The sequence below is a fragment of the Zingiber officinale genome, chromosome 3A, assembly GCF_018446385.1.
Source record: "Zingiber officinale cultivar Zhangliang chromosome 3A, Zo_v1.1, whole genome shotgun sequence".
Taxonomy (NCBI): Eukaryota; Viridiplantae; Streptophyta; class Magnoliopsida; order Zingiberales; family Zingiberaceae; genus Zingiber; species Zingiber officinale.
Genome location: NC_055990.1, coordinates 38,503,769 through 38,517,129, shown reverse-complemented (window position 1 = coordinate 38,517,129; position 13,361 = coordinate 38,503,769).

Below are 13,361 nucleotides of genomic sequence, written 5' to 3'. Positions count from 1 at the left end.
CGATCGATTTGGGGCGGCTATTCACACCCCCCCTCTCTAGCCGAGTACGAAGGATCCTAACAATGGGAGCCCAGCCCAAGGACAACTGAGAGTCCAGTACAGTGCCACTGATAAAAGTAAAATACTTGTTATCTTTTAATACTTCTAATATATAATGCCTTGGCATTTTAATAAGCACCTTGTGTGCCAAAATTCCTAAAGTCTTGACTTTGGGATTTACTTAAGGCCTTGGCCTTTTCTTTCTTTTCTTTATCTTTCTTATACTTTTCTTTATCTTTCTTATACTTTTCTTATAAAAGAATGCTTCTTACAAAACTGAAATGTTTAAACAAATTCTAACACTGCAATGCTTAAACAAAATCTGCATACAAGTTTAAACAGAAATCTGCATATTAAGCTTAACTAAAATCTGTATATTAAGCTTATCTAATATCTGCATACTAAACTTATAAAAATCTGCATGCTATACTTATAAAAATCTGCTTATTAAAATCTGCACTGATCTACTTAATAAAAATCTGTACTGCTCTTCTTAATAAAAATCTGCACTCTAAGGGCTTAATCAAACTTCACTATAATCTTTTAAAACTGCACCATGAGGAGATCTAAACTACATTAAAACTTCCAAATTGATTTCAATTATCTCAGTTTCCCCACTCATCTAATATCAAAAATCTGCACTATACTAAACTTAACAAAAATCAGCATATTAAACTTATAAAATCTGCACTTGTGATCTTAACCAAATCTGCATTATACACTTAACCAAATCTGTCAAGGAATCCGAATCAACCTATGAAACCAGATATATGGTAGATAGTTAATGAATCCAAAAACTTAAGGCAATTCAACTAGTAGTGAGTTGAATTAAACCCAATAATAAATCCAGTAATAAATCCAGTAATAAAATCTATACTCCCATATCAACCTATGAAACCAAATCTGAATTTCCAAATCTAGCCAATTCTGGTTAAAAACTCCATGGCAATAACTTCAAAACTAACCGAACTTGATATAAGCCAACTGTCTTCCAAAAACAAGAACCCACAGCATGCTACTGAAACCAAAACTATACATTAAATCTGTACACTTTCTCATGTTAATTGTCTAATAGCCAAATTTGACCAGATTGCTTAGGAAAATTTCTGAACAGAAGCTACTTGTGCCCCTTTTCACAGCACAACTTGACTTGCACATTAAGATCACAAACAGAACAGAATCCAACAAAATCTAAAGCAAGCAACTCACGGCAGCAATCAATCCCAATCAAAGAAGGAAGCTAAAACCTAAATCAAATCTGTCCTTCATGCCTAAACTGAACTAATTCTTCTCTTCTTTCTTTAGGGTTCACGGCAGCAAACAAAAACAAGTTTCTTCACGGCAAAACTCAAGGAAACAAGGAAACACCAAAGCAAAATCGGAGCAACTCTTACCGCAGGTGAGTAGCAACTTACCTAGCGTTCTTGGACTTACAGCCGAGAAGAAGGCTTCTAATGCTTATAGGGCTCACGGAAAACTCGACAATCCGGCTCCTCTTTGTGCCCACAAGCTCTCCTCGACGAAAGGATCGTGAGGAGGTGGAGAGCTCTCGGAAAACTCCCTCAATCGGCCGTCGGAGTGAAGCCCTAGCCTTCCTTGCCTTCCGCCCGAGCACAGCCGTCGCGCGCAGAAGAGAGACGCGAGGAGAGGAGAAGGGAAAGTTAGGTCACGGGGTAGGAAAATAATCTCTTCTTATAACTTAGGCATTTTCTAATTCAGTTATGACTTAAGACCAATTCCTTATAAATTTGTTTACGAAATACCAGCTGGCGCGCTTGGTCCGCTGGAAAGATGAATTCCCGAAGGTCTCGGGTTTGAGCCGCCCTCGGCTCCTTTTTAAACGGAATTTTTATTTCGTTTCTTAAGACTGCTTAATCATATTTAATTCCCTTAAATTATAACAAAACAGCCGTGGACCAGCTGGTTGTCTGAGTTCGGTTAAGACTCGGGTCAAGCCCGAGGTCTTGGGTTCAAAACCCAGTTTCAACATTTTTCTTTCTTCTTTTTTTTTTTAAACTTCTTCCTCTTGGTAAAAATACCAAACGAACTCCAAAAATTATATAAAAATACTCTATAAATTCCTAAAAATCTTTAGAATTTTTCTAAAGTATTTCTAAATATCTTAAAGTACTTTTAGAACTCCTAATGAGGAAAATTGGGTTGTTACAGTAGAGATGCTCCATTGAGGTCCGAAATTGGGTGGTTTTGATTTTGGTACTCTTGTGTGACGGCAAGAGTCTTGGGTTCAAAACCCAGTTTCAACATTTTTCTTTCTTCTTTTTTTTTTAAACTTCTTCCTCTTGGTAAAAATACCAAACGAACTCCAAAAATTATATAAAAATACTCTATAAATTCCTAAAAATCTTTAGAATTTTTCTAAAGTATTTCTAAATATCTTAAAGTACTTTTAGAACTCCTAATGAGGAAAATTGGGTTGTTACAGTAGAGATGCTCCATTGAGGTCCGAAATTGGGTGGTTTTGATTTTGGTACTCTTGTGTGACGGCAAGAGTATGAAGTTTGTGAGTTGATTGTGAAAGGATTGGTTTTTATTTTATTTTATTTCTTTTTCTTACTGTTCAACAGCTTAGAACAGATTTATTTTAATGGTTGTTATGTTTTAGCAAGTAGTTTAGCATTTCTTTACTTAATTGAAGCTTAGTTTAAGTCTTCTTTGAAGCTTGTTTAATTGATAAGTTGTAGGTTTCAAATTAGGGTTTAAATCATGCTTTAGATTAGATTTATTTCTGTCTTGTAATTTCATATGTAGTTTAAGTGTGGTGATGATTAAATTATAATGTAGGGTGACAATGCATTATGGTTTGATTGTTGGCACACAAGTAGATTTCACTATTGCTTTAGGTTAATCTCTTTATTCGCTGTGCTTGTTTTCATTTGTTAGATTTAGATTCAAAGTATTAAACCCCCAACTCCATTTTTATATCGAAAACCCCAAAAATAGGAATAAAAGACAATCCTAAATTACATTCTACCGTTGGTTCCTCGGATCGATCCTGGGTTCGTTACTACAACATTATTGTTTAATTAAGGGGTTCAGTAGAAATACATTTGTACAATTTGATAAGCCCAATCGTGACACGCAGTAAATAATATGCTTATCAATCACCCTTCTATTATAGTTCTGTCTCATCCTCTGTCTATAGACTTCCAGCCTGGCAGCTGTTTGTTCGCGAATTTCGCTGATGAAATCTAGTTCGGCCAGCCGTCGCTCTGTGTTCCCTTCGTCATACATCATTCTTCTGACGGATGGTATCCCGACCTCCAGAGGTACCACTGCTTCATTGCCATATACTAAATGGAAAGGTGTCAGACCTGTACTTTCTCGGGGTGTCGTACGATAAGCCCACAAAATGCTCGGCAGCTCGTCCACCCAATTGCCTCCCGTGTGATCCAGCTTGACTTTGAGCCCTCGTACTATTTCTCGATTGACTACCTCTGTCTGACCATTGCTCTGAGGATGAGCAACCGAAGTAAAGGCCTGAGTTATGCCGAACCCCTTGCACCAATTTTGTATCTTGCGTCCCTGAAATTGTCTGCCATTGTCCGACACTAACTTATGAGGTAAGCCGAATCTGCAAAAGATATTCTTCCACAAGAACTGAATCACCGCATCTTCAGTAATTCTGGCCAGAGCTTCCACCTCTACCCACTTGGAGAAGTAATCTACTGCTACCAACAAAAAGCGTCTTTGCCCTGTAGCCATCGGGAAAGGTCCTACAATATCCATACCCCATTGGTCAAATGGACAAGACACTATAGAAGTTCTCAGCAGCACTGTGGGTCGGTGCGTCAAGTTCTGATACTTCTGGCATGACAAACAAGTATTCACCAGCTTCTGTGCATCCTTTCGCAGGGTAGGCCAGAAATACCCGGCCAGTAGTACTTTCTGAGCTAGCGTTCTTTCGCCTGCATGATTGCCACAACACCCCAAATGTATCTCTCGCAAGGCCTGATCTGCTTCTTCCATACTCAAGCACTTGAGCAGAGGTCTGGAGAAAGACCTTTTGTACAGTTGATCTCCGATAATAACATAAGAATGGGCCTGTCTCCTGAGCATACGCGCCTCTTCTAAGTTGATTGGTACAATTCCTTGCTGGAGGAAATTTATTATGGGCGCCCTCCAATCAATTACTCCTCTCAGGTTATTTTGTAAATCTATCTGAGCTATAAGGAAGGTCTGTGCTATAGATCTGTCAAGTACCCAAGTGGTCAGGGAGCTGGCTATTTTAGCTAATTCATCCGCTCTTTCATTTTCAGCCCTGGGAATCTTAGTGACTGTGACTTCTTTAAAATCTTTCCTCATCTTCTCATAGGCTTCCTTGTAAACTTGCATCTTTTCGTTGTTTACCTCAAAATGTCCGGTCACCTGTTGAGTTACTAGCTACGAATCTGAATATATTATGACTCGGCTTGCCCCCACATGCCGAGCTGCTTGCAGACCTGCTAATAGGGCTTCATATTCTGCCTCATTGTTGGTAGCTCTGAAATTTAGCCGTACAGCCAGCTGCATAATGTCTTCTTGCGGAGATATTAGAAGTGCACCTACACCACTTCCATGATGGGTAGCCGACCCGTCTACATAAACTTTCCAAACTTCCTCCGAATCCGCTTGATAAACCTCTGTCAAGAAATCCGCCAGGGCCTGTGCCTTGATCGCGGTTCGGGGATGATACTGTATATCATATTCCCCTAGCTCGGTTGTCTATTTGATAAGCCGACCTGCTACCTCCACCTTGGTGAGAGCTCGACCCATTGTACTGTCTGTCAGGACGGTAATAGGATGCGCCAAAAAATACGGTCGGAGGCGCCGAGCCATGAGAACAAGTCCGTAAACCAACTTCTCCCGGGTTGTGTACCGAGACTCAGCCCCCTTCAATAGATGGCTGAAAAAATACACTGGCCATTGTACATTGTCCTGCTCTTTAACTAGCACGGCCCCCACGGCCTCGGGGGTGGCTGATAAATAGACCCAAAGGGGTTCTCCAACAACAGGTTTGAACAGCGATGGTAAAGATTCCAGGTATTGCTTTAGCTCCTCAAAGGCCTGTGTGCACTCTTCCGTCCACTGAAACTTAGCTGCTTTCCTGAGCACTTTGAAGAAGGGCGCGGCTCGATCTGCAGATCTGGAGATGAATCTGGACAGCGTCGTTATCCTGCCTACTAACTTCTGCGTTTCCTTCAGATTCTGAGGGATCTGCATGTTTCAGAGTACTTGAACCTTCTCAGGATTGGCTTCTATCCCCCGTTCAGTCACCAGATATCCCAGAAACTTCCCTCCTTTAGCCCCGAACAGACATTTCAGAGGATTCAACTTTACACTATATTGTCTCAGAGTCCCACAGATTTCTTCTACATCTTTTATTAGATTGGACGTCAGGGGGGACTTGATTAAGATGTCATCAACATAGACTTCAACGTTCCGCCCGATCTGACTCCGAAAGATTTTGTCCATCATCCTTTGGTAGGTGGCCCCATCATTCCTAAGTCCAAATGGCATGACCGTATAGCAGAAAGTACCATCAGCCGTTACGAAGCTAACCTTCTCCTGATCCTCCCTAGCTAAGGGTATCTGATGATATCCTTGATAAGCGTCCATCATGCATATCCTCTCACAGCCAGCAGTTGAATCCACCATCTGATCGATCCGCGGGAGAGGATAACAGTCTTTGGGAGTGACTTTATTGAGGTCGCGGAAGTCTATGCACACCCTCCACTTGTTGTTAGGCTTCTTTACTAATACAACGTTAGAAAGTCAGGACGGGAATTGCACCTCCCGAACATGTCCCCCCTTCTTGAGCTGATCCACTTCAGCTCGGATAATTTTATTCTGGTCGGCAGAGAAATTTCTCTTCTTCTGCTTGACTGGCTTGGCTTCAGGTATTAAATGCAGCTTGTGCTCAGCTATCTCTGGTTTGACTCCGGGCAGTTCTTCCGGGGACCAAGCAAAAACGTCCCTATTACGGGTCAGACACTGTATCAGCTCCGACTTAAGCTCCGGTGGTAAGTCACTAGCAATGCGAGTGATGCTCTCTGCTCTGTCAGTATGCAACTGAATCTCTTCCCAAGGGATAGGCTCCTCGGCAATAGGCAGAGGCTCCTCTTGGATAGCGTGCACACCACCATCCTGAGTCCTCCTGCTCTTGCGTGCCTCCACCCGGACCATATCGATATAATAACTACGAGACACCTTCTGATCTCCCTTGACTTCTCCGACCTGCTCGCCGACTGGGAACATAATCTTCTGGTGAAAAGTGGAGACAGCAGTCCTGAACTCATGCAGAGCTGGCCTTCCTAGGATGACATTGTAGGAGGAAGGAAAATCTACCACTATGAAGGTGCTCCTCCTGGTGCGCACCAGTGGCTCAGTGCCCATGGATATGGCCAGCTTAATCTGACCCATGGGCTTGACTTCGTTACCTGTGAACCCGTATAAAGAAGTGGTTATGGGTTGGAGCTCAGCGGCATCAATCTGCATCTCCTCGAACGCAGCTCTAAACAAAATATTGACCGAGCTCCTGGTATCCACAAAGACCCGAGCCACTCGGCTGTTAGCAATAACGGCCTTAATTATGAGAGCATCATCGTGGGGTAGTTCCAGACCCTCCAAATCTTATGGCCCAAAGCTAATAACAGGGCCAGACGCCTGCTCGTGGCTGCACCCCACAACTCCCACATATAACCGCCGACCGTGTGACTTACGAGCTCGGCCTGAGTCCCCGTCAGTGGGCCCTCCTGAAATCATGTCGATCTGTCGTACAGAAGCGTTACCCCGGTTTTCCAAATCCCCGACATCTCTTCGTTCTTCCACGGGACCAGCTTGGTCAGAAGGACCGGCTAGGTTGGGCCGGGTCTGACGAGCACGTCCGGCTGTGGCCCGTTCTTCCTCCATTCTCTGTATTTGGGGCGCTAACTCCTGGGGAGGCAAGCCCTGCTCTGCAGCTCGCCTGGAGTCACGGGCAAATTGGAAGCAGTTACTGAGATCATGCGTCCTGGACCGATGATATGTGCAATATGGTACTCCCCTTGGTCCAGGCCTGGGCGCGTGTATGGCAGCAACTCGCGGAGCTGGTTTGACTCCCTGAGCGGGCTGAGGGGCAAGCCTGGGTTGAACGCGCTGAAGAGGCTGAGCTGGCTGTGGTGCTCTCCTTTCAGGTCGGTTGCCAGGAGCCACTGTCTTTTCGGCCTTCCTCCTAGCTGCCTGAGCTTCCTCCACTTTGATGTAGCAAGAAGCTTTCTCCACCACATCTTCAAAACTTCGGGCGGGGTTTTTGATGAGGTCCCTGAAGAATTCCCCTTCTAGCAATCCGTGGGAGAAGGCGCTCATCAGTATTTATGAGGTGGCGGAGAGACGTCATTGGCCACCTGACTGAACCGATTGATATAGCTTCGCAGAGGCTCGGTCGGACCCTGTTTAAGAGCGAAAAGACAGTGGTTGGTTTTTTGATACTTACGACTGTTGGCGAAGCGACGTAAGAAGGCCGTTTTGAAATCCAAGAAGCGATTGATGGACTCTGGGGGCAATCCATCGAACCACTTCTGCGCCGAACCCGACAGGGTATGTAGGAATACTCGGCATTTGACAGCATCGCTGTATTGATACAACATAGCCGCGTTCTTGAACTTTCACAGATGCTCTTCCGGATCTTTGCTTCCATCGTATTCTCCGATGTTCGGGGCCCGATAACCCCTTGGTAGGTTTTCCCTCAAGATTTGAGCCGAGATGGGTACCTTGTCATCCGGGTCTTCGGGCAGATCTTTGGCAGAGATTATAGCTTTTCCCTTTCCTGAATCCCGAGGTGGATGTAGAGAACTTTCCGCCACCGACGCCTGCGGCTCTTCTTTCTTCGGATTATGCTCGCGAGGTCCAGGTTGATGATAGTTGTAGCGAGGCTCTTGGAATGAAGTACGAGGGAGTTCTTCTGGTTGCTTCCTCTTTGAGCCCCTATCGGAGACAGGAGCTGGTTCTTTGGACGCTTCAGGCGCTAGGCGAGGTCGTGAAACTGTTCCTTGTTTCTCAGAGGCGGCTCGCTTTTTGACCTCCTTAAAGAGCTCGTACTCCCCCGCGGTCATGGTAACATTAATCCTCCTACCGGAACTTCGACCAGAGTCCTCCATCTTCACGCTTCGGATCAGGCTGTTGTGTTTCCCATAGACGGCGCCAAATTTGATCCTGTCCGGAAGCTGAGTCGGACGAAGGCTGGTCACGGCGGCCTAGATGTTGACGAAAAGTCGTGGATGATTCGGCTCCCACGGGCGGCTGACGATGCTACAGGCTCCTATACACACTCAGACGATTCCCCCTCCTCACGTTAGAAATCAGAACCCAGGGAAAAAGTCCCCGGGTCAGGCCCTCCGACGCTCAAGTCAGGTACTTTTCCCCAGAAAAACGCAGAGAGAAAAAACGACTGCAAGTGAAAAGTTGTGGAAAAAAGTGATGAGAGAGCGTACCCGCGTACGAGGAATCCTCCCCTTTTTATGCACCAGCTAGGGCTTCTGGAACCTGCAAGCATCCTAGAAAAAGTTAGATGCTGGGCTTTGTCATGTAGTGAAGGACACCTGTCTGGCTACTATTGGTTAGGGAGGCATCTTCTCGTTTAGGAACCTCCGCCTTTGCGCAGGGACCTTGTCATGTAGTGAAAGACACTTGTCTGGTTATTACTGGTTATGAAGGCATCTTCTCGTTTAGGAACCTCCGCCTGTGCGTATGCCCCCTGGTATGTGATGATTACCTCCTCACCTCCTCCTGTCAGACCTGCTCCCCAGCTTTTAAGCGCAGCCTGTAGTCGGGTTGTCCCTGAATAGCTCTGCTGATTCCAACCTGTACTGTGTGACTTATGCTCCGGGCCTTCGAACGCAGGCCTGTAGATCGAGCTATCTCTGAACAGCTCTGTCGATCCCGACCTGTACCGTGTGACTTATGCTCCGGGCCTTCAAACGCAGACCTGTAGATCGAGCTGTCTCTGAACAGCTCTGCCGATCCCGACCTGTACCGTGTGACTTATGCTCCAGGCCTTCGAACGCAGGCCTGTAGATCGAGCTGTCTCTGAATAGCTCTGCTGATTCCGACCTGTACTGTGTGACTTATGCTCTGGGCCTTCGAACGCAGGCCTGTAGATCGAGCTATCTCTGAACAGCTCTGTCGATCTCGACCTGTACCGTGTGACTTATGCTCCGGGCCTTCGAACGCAGGCCTGTAGATCGAGCTGTCTCTGAACAGCTCTGCCGATCCTGACCTGTACCGTGTGACTTATGCTCCAGGCCTTCGAACGCAGGCCTGTAGATCGAGCTATCTCTGAATAGCTCTGCTGATTCCGACCTGTACTGTGTGACTTATGCTCCGGGCCTTCGAACGCAGGCCTATAGATCTAGTTGTCTCTGAACAGCTCTGTCGATCCCGACCTGTACCGTGTGACTTATGCTCCGGGCCTTCGAACGCAGGCCTGTAGATCGAGTTGTCTCTGAACAGCTCTGTCGATCTCGACCTATACCTTGCGCTTTGTATTTCCTGGCCCTCGACCGTAGGCCTGTAGATCGAGCTGTCTCTAAACAGCTCTGCCGATCCCGACCTGTACCCTGCGTTTTGTATTTCCTGGCCCTCGACCGTAGGCCTGTAGATCGAGCTACATTTAAACAGCTCTGCCGATCCCGACCTATATCCTGCGTTTTGCCTGTCGTCTCCTTTTGTCTTTCAACTACTTTGACCCCTTGATCGACAAGTCTGCCTGACCTCTGACTACCACATATGCTTGACTTTGACTGCCCAGTCAGCTTGACTATTGACTGCCACATCATCTTGACTTTTGACCGCTATATGGCCTTGACCCTTCTCACCCTTTCCTTTTGGGCCCCTCCATTACCAGCCGTATCAATAATGATAATAAGTTGTTCGTAAAATAATTCAAAAGCAAGAGAAAGCTCAACTTGGTAGGCTCAGATAATCATTTGATGGTCGTCAATGCCGAACAATACGGTAAAATTGTCACTGATATTATGCACAACTGCAAGTAAATCATAGAGAAAGAAGGGGGGGGGGGGGGGGAAACCATAGAATTTATCATCCTTCTTGTCCTCCCTCCGTTGCATCAAAAGTTGTTCTCCCCAGGTTCGAAAAAAAAGTTGTTTGGCTCCAAGAAATGATGCAGCATCAGCGCCTTCTCAGTTGTTCTCAGTTTCAATTGTTGCAGAGGATTAGGACCAGTAGCCACCACCGCCACTCTCTTCTTCTCCACCTCATCAATAGACAAGCTTCCATTAACACTCATTCCTCCGTGAAGAACCCCACAAGCTTCCATCACCACTCTTTTCTTTGTTACCATTCTCTCTTCCTCCACTTTTAGGACTGAATTCTGCAAACCTGTCACGTTAATTCAGTCCTTCAATCTCTTGCTCACAAACATTGCTAAACTGATAACCATTTGGTAGATTTGCAGATTGAGCATGAGTTGAATTCCTACAAAAACTGTGGAAATACCTCTCTATATGAGGGTATGCTCGGTACGTAATTTACTCCCTTCTAATAGTGTAGGGCAATTGTGAGAGATCGATAGGATGACAGATTTCACCTATTACAAAATTCAATTCTTCAATCTCTTGACTTAGTACACAAGAAAACAAACCAGGAACGACCAAAGTCAATAAAAATGAGACCAAAGCATGAGTTGAAAGCAGAGCAAGCTTGTCATCGCCATTGTTGATCGTTGGGATGGGTGGCCTGGGAAAGACTACACTTGCTCAGCAAGTTTTCAATGACGAGAGAGTGAAAGCTTATTTTGGAAATTTTCGTATGTGGAAAGTTGTTGGAGCAGTGAATTTTATCCTACAAAGATAACGAAGTCTGTTTTAGAACTGGTTACCGGTGCACCAGTCAACATCTAAGAACCAAAGTCAGTGATGAGGGAACTAGAAAAAGCCTTATCAGAGAATGAGATTTCTGCTTGTGTTGGATGATGTATGGTATGAAGATGCATTCAGTGGAGGGCATTGAAAGCAAGCTTAACAATGAGAAAGTGTTTTTTACCTGAGATGGTCCATCTAAGTCTGTTTGTCCTCCCAGAATTGAAATTCTTGAGGGTGTTAGATTTAAGTGATAGCATCAGTTGGAAAATTTGATACATTACCTCAACTTGTCTAGGAATAAGATTAAAGTTCTACCTGATGCCATTACTCTTCTCCAGAATTTGCGATATCTCAATCTCACTCAAAATCCCCTTCAAGAGTTATCAAAAAAATTAAGGAATATGCCAAACCTTTGGTATCTTCATTTCGATTGTGACTATTTTGACTCGCATGCCGCCTGGGTTGTCAGGACTGATTAGTCTTTGAAGTTTATCATGCTTTTATTAGTGATAATAGAATTGGCTCATGTTCAATTAGAGAACTTGAGAATTTGAAGCTTCATGGAGAAATGGAAATCAAATTTTCTGAAAATTTCAGTAATTATTCTTGTCACCCTCGGGGTATAGTTCCCAATACCCCATTTGATGATAATATAATATAAGAAACCCTAAGAATCATTTAAACATAATAAGCAGGAAATTTATCAATTTTATATATATCATCTTTTTTCTAGACAACAAAACTATATAAGTAACATGACATATGAAATAAAATATAAATACAACGAAATGAAAATAAAGCATACTAGGAATCAGCCTGTTGAGATCTCTGAGCAATTTTATGTAAATCCGAGACCAACTATAATATTAAAAAGATCCATGTAGTTGTAGAACTAGAGGCCAAGGAATGCAGACAGTAAGCCAAATGGCTAAGTGAGTAATTAGAAAAATGTGCATGAATTTAATCTTGTTTAAGAAATCAAAGAAGTAGAGTAAATCATAATATCTTATTACAGCTTTTGTAAGTACCCCGGGTGAGTTTTGATGTGATTAATCAGGTTAAGTTAGGTTATGTTGTTTTTAATCCTTGTGTCTAAGTGTGTAAGAACTTAGGAACATAAGAAGTCTAGAAGAAGATGTAGTTAGCGAGAAGGATGGAACGAGAAGTGAATCGACAAACTCGGTGCATACAAGGGACAAGGTGCTGCAGAAAAGTACATCGGGGGACGAGAAGAATGCGCGAGGTGTTTCCGATGGATGAGAAACTGGAGCGAAAGACTGTTCAAGGAGAAGGTCGGAGTTGGGTTCAGGTGAGCTTAATTTTGAATGATCGAAAAATCACCCAAGCGACTGGAGCATCAGCTGAACAAGTCAACACGAAATTGACTTGCCCAAGCGCTTGGACTAAGTCTAGGCGCCTGGACTTTAGGTGCTCGGACTGCCCTGGGTCAGCGCAGGGCGCCTCTTCGAGTCATTGCAGCGTGGTTAGGTCTTGGGTCCACGTCAACAACACTCCAAGTGCTCAGACTAGTCTACGCGCCCGGACAAGGATAAAATTTTATCTTCAAGTCGTTGTGAAGCTGATAAACTTGCACCGCGGGAGGCGCTCGGATCGGGTCTAAGCGCCTAAAAGTGCCACGTCATCAAAACAATTATTTTGGACCAGTGGGATATAAATAGAATCCTGGTCCTAAGAGTTCAGAACAACACACTTTCTATAATCTCATTTCCAATTATGAGCTTTTAATTTATGCTTTCAAAGCTTGTACGAAGTTTCTCCGCCTCCGATGATTCACTCGTAGAAGGAGATCTTAGTGAGCTTTCATTGTCTTGGATTAGCAATCATCTGATTGCAAACCAAGTAAATCTGGTTGTCTCGTATTTCCTTTATGTATTTCATTTTACTTTAATTAAGTGTGTATCTACTAAAGCCCAAAGACGACAAAGGTTAACTTCTATTTCAAGCAATTCACCATCTCTTGTTGGCTGCATCAAGACCAACAAACAGTATTAGGCATTCGGACGCCTCAAAAGAACTAATCGTCAACTGAAGCAACACGAAGATGGCCAGAGCGAGTATTCACCCGCCAAAGTTCGAGGGAGATTTAGCCACATGGAAGAAAAGAATGGACGTATTTTTTAAGTCTGATTTTGAAATTTTATTAACAATCATATATGGATTTGTAGCACTCAAAAATCACTATGGAGTAGAGAAGGAAGAGTATCTTTGGAACAAGGAGCAGATCGATGTAACAAACGGTAAAGCAAAATTCCATCTACTTACCATTGTACTATCGTCCCAAGAAGTTAATCAGGTCATAACCTATGACACAGCAAAAGAACTTTGGGAGAAATTCCTGGAACTGCACTAAGGTACCTCAGAGGCTAAACTGGCAAGACGGGACCTACTCTGAAACCAGCTAAGCAACCTCTGGCTGGAAAAAGGGGAAACAGTAGCTCATCTACA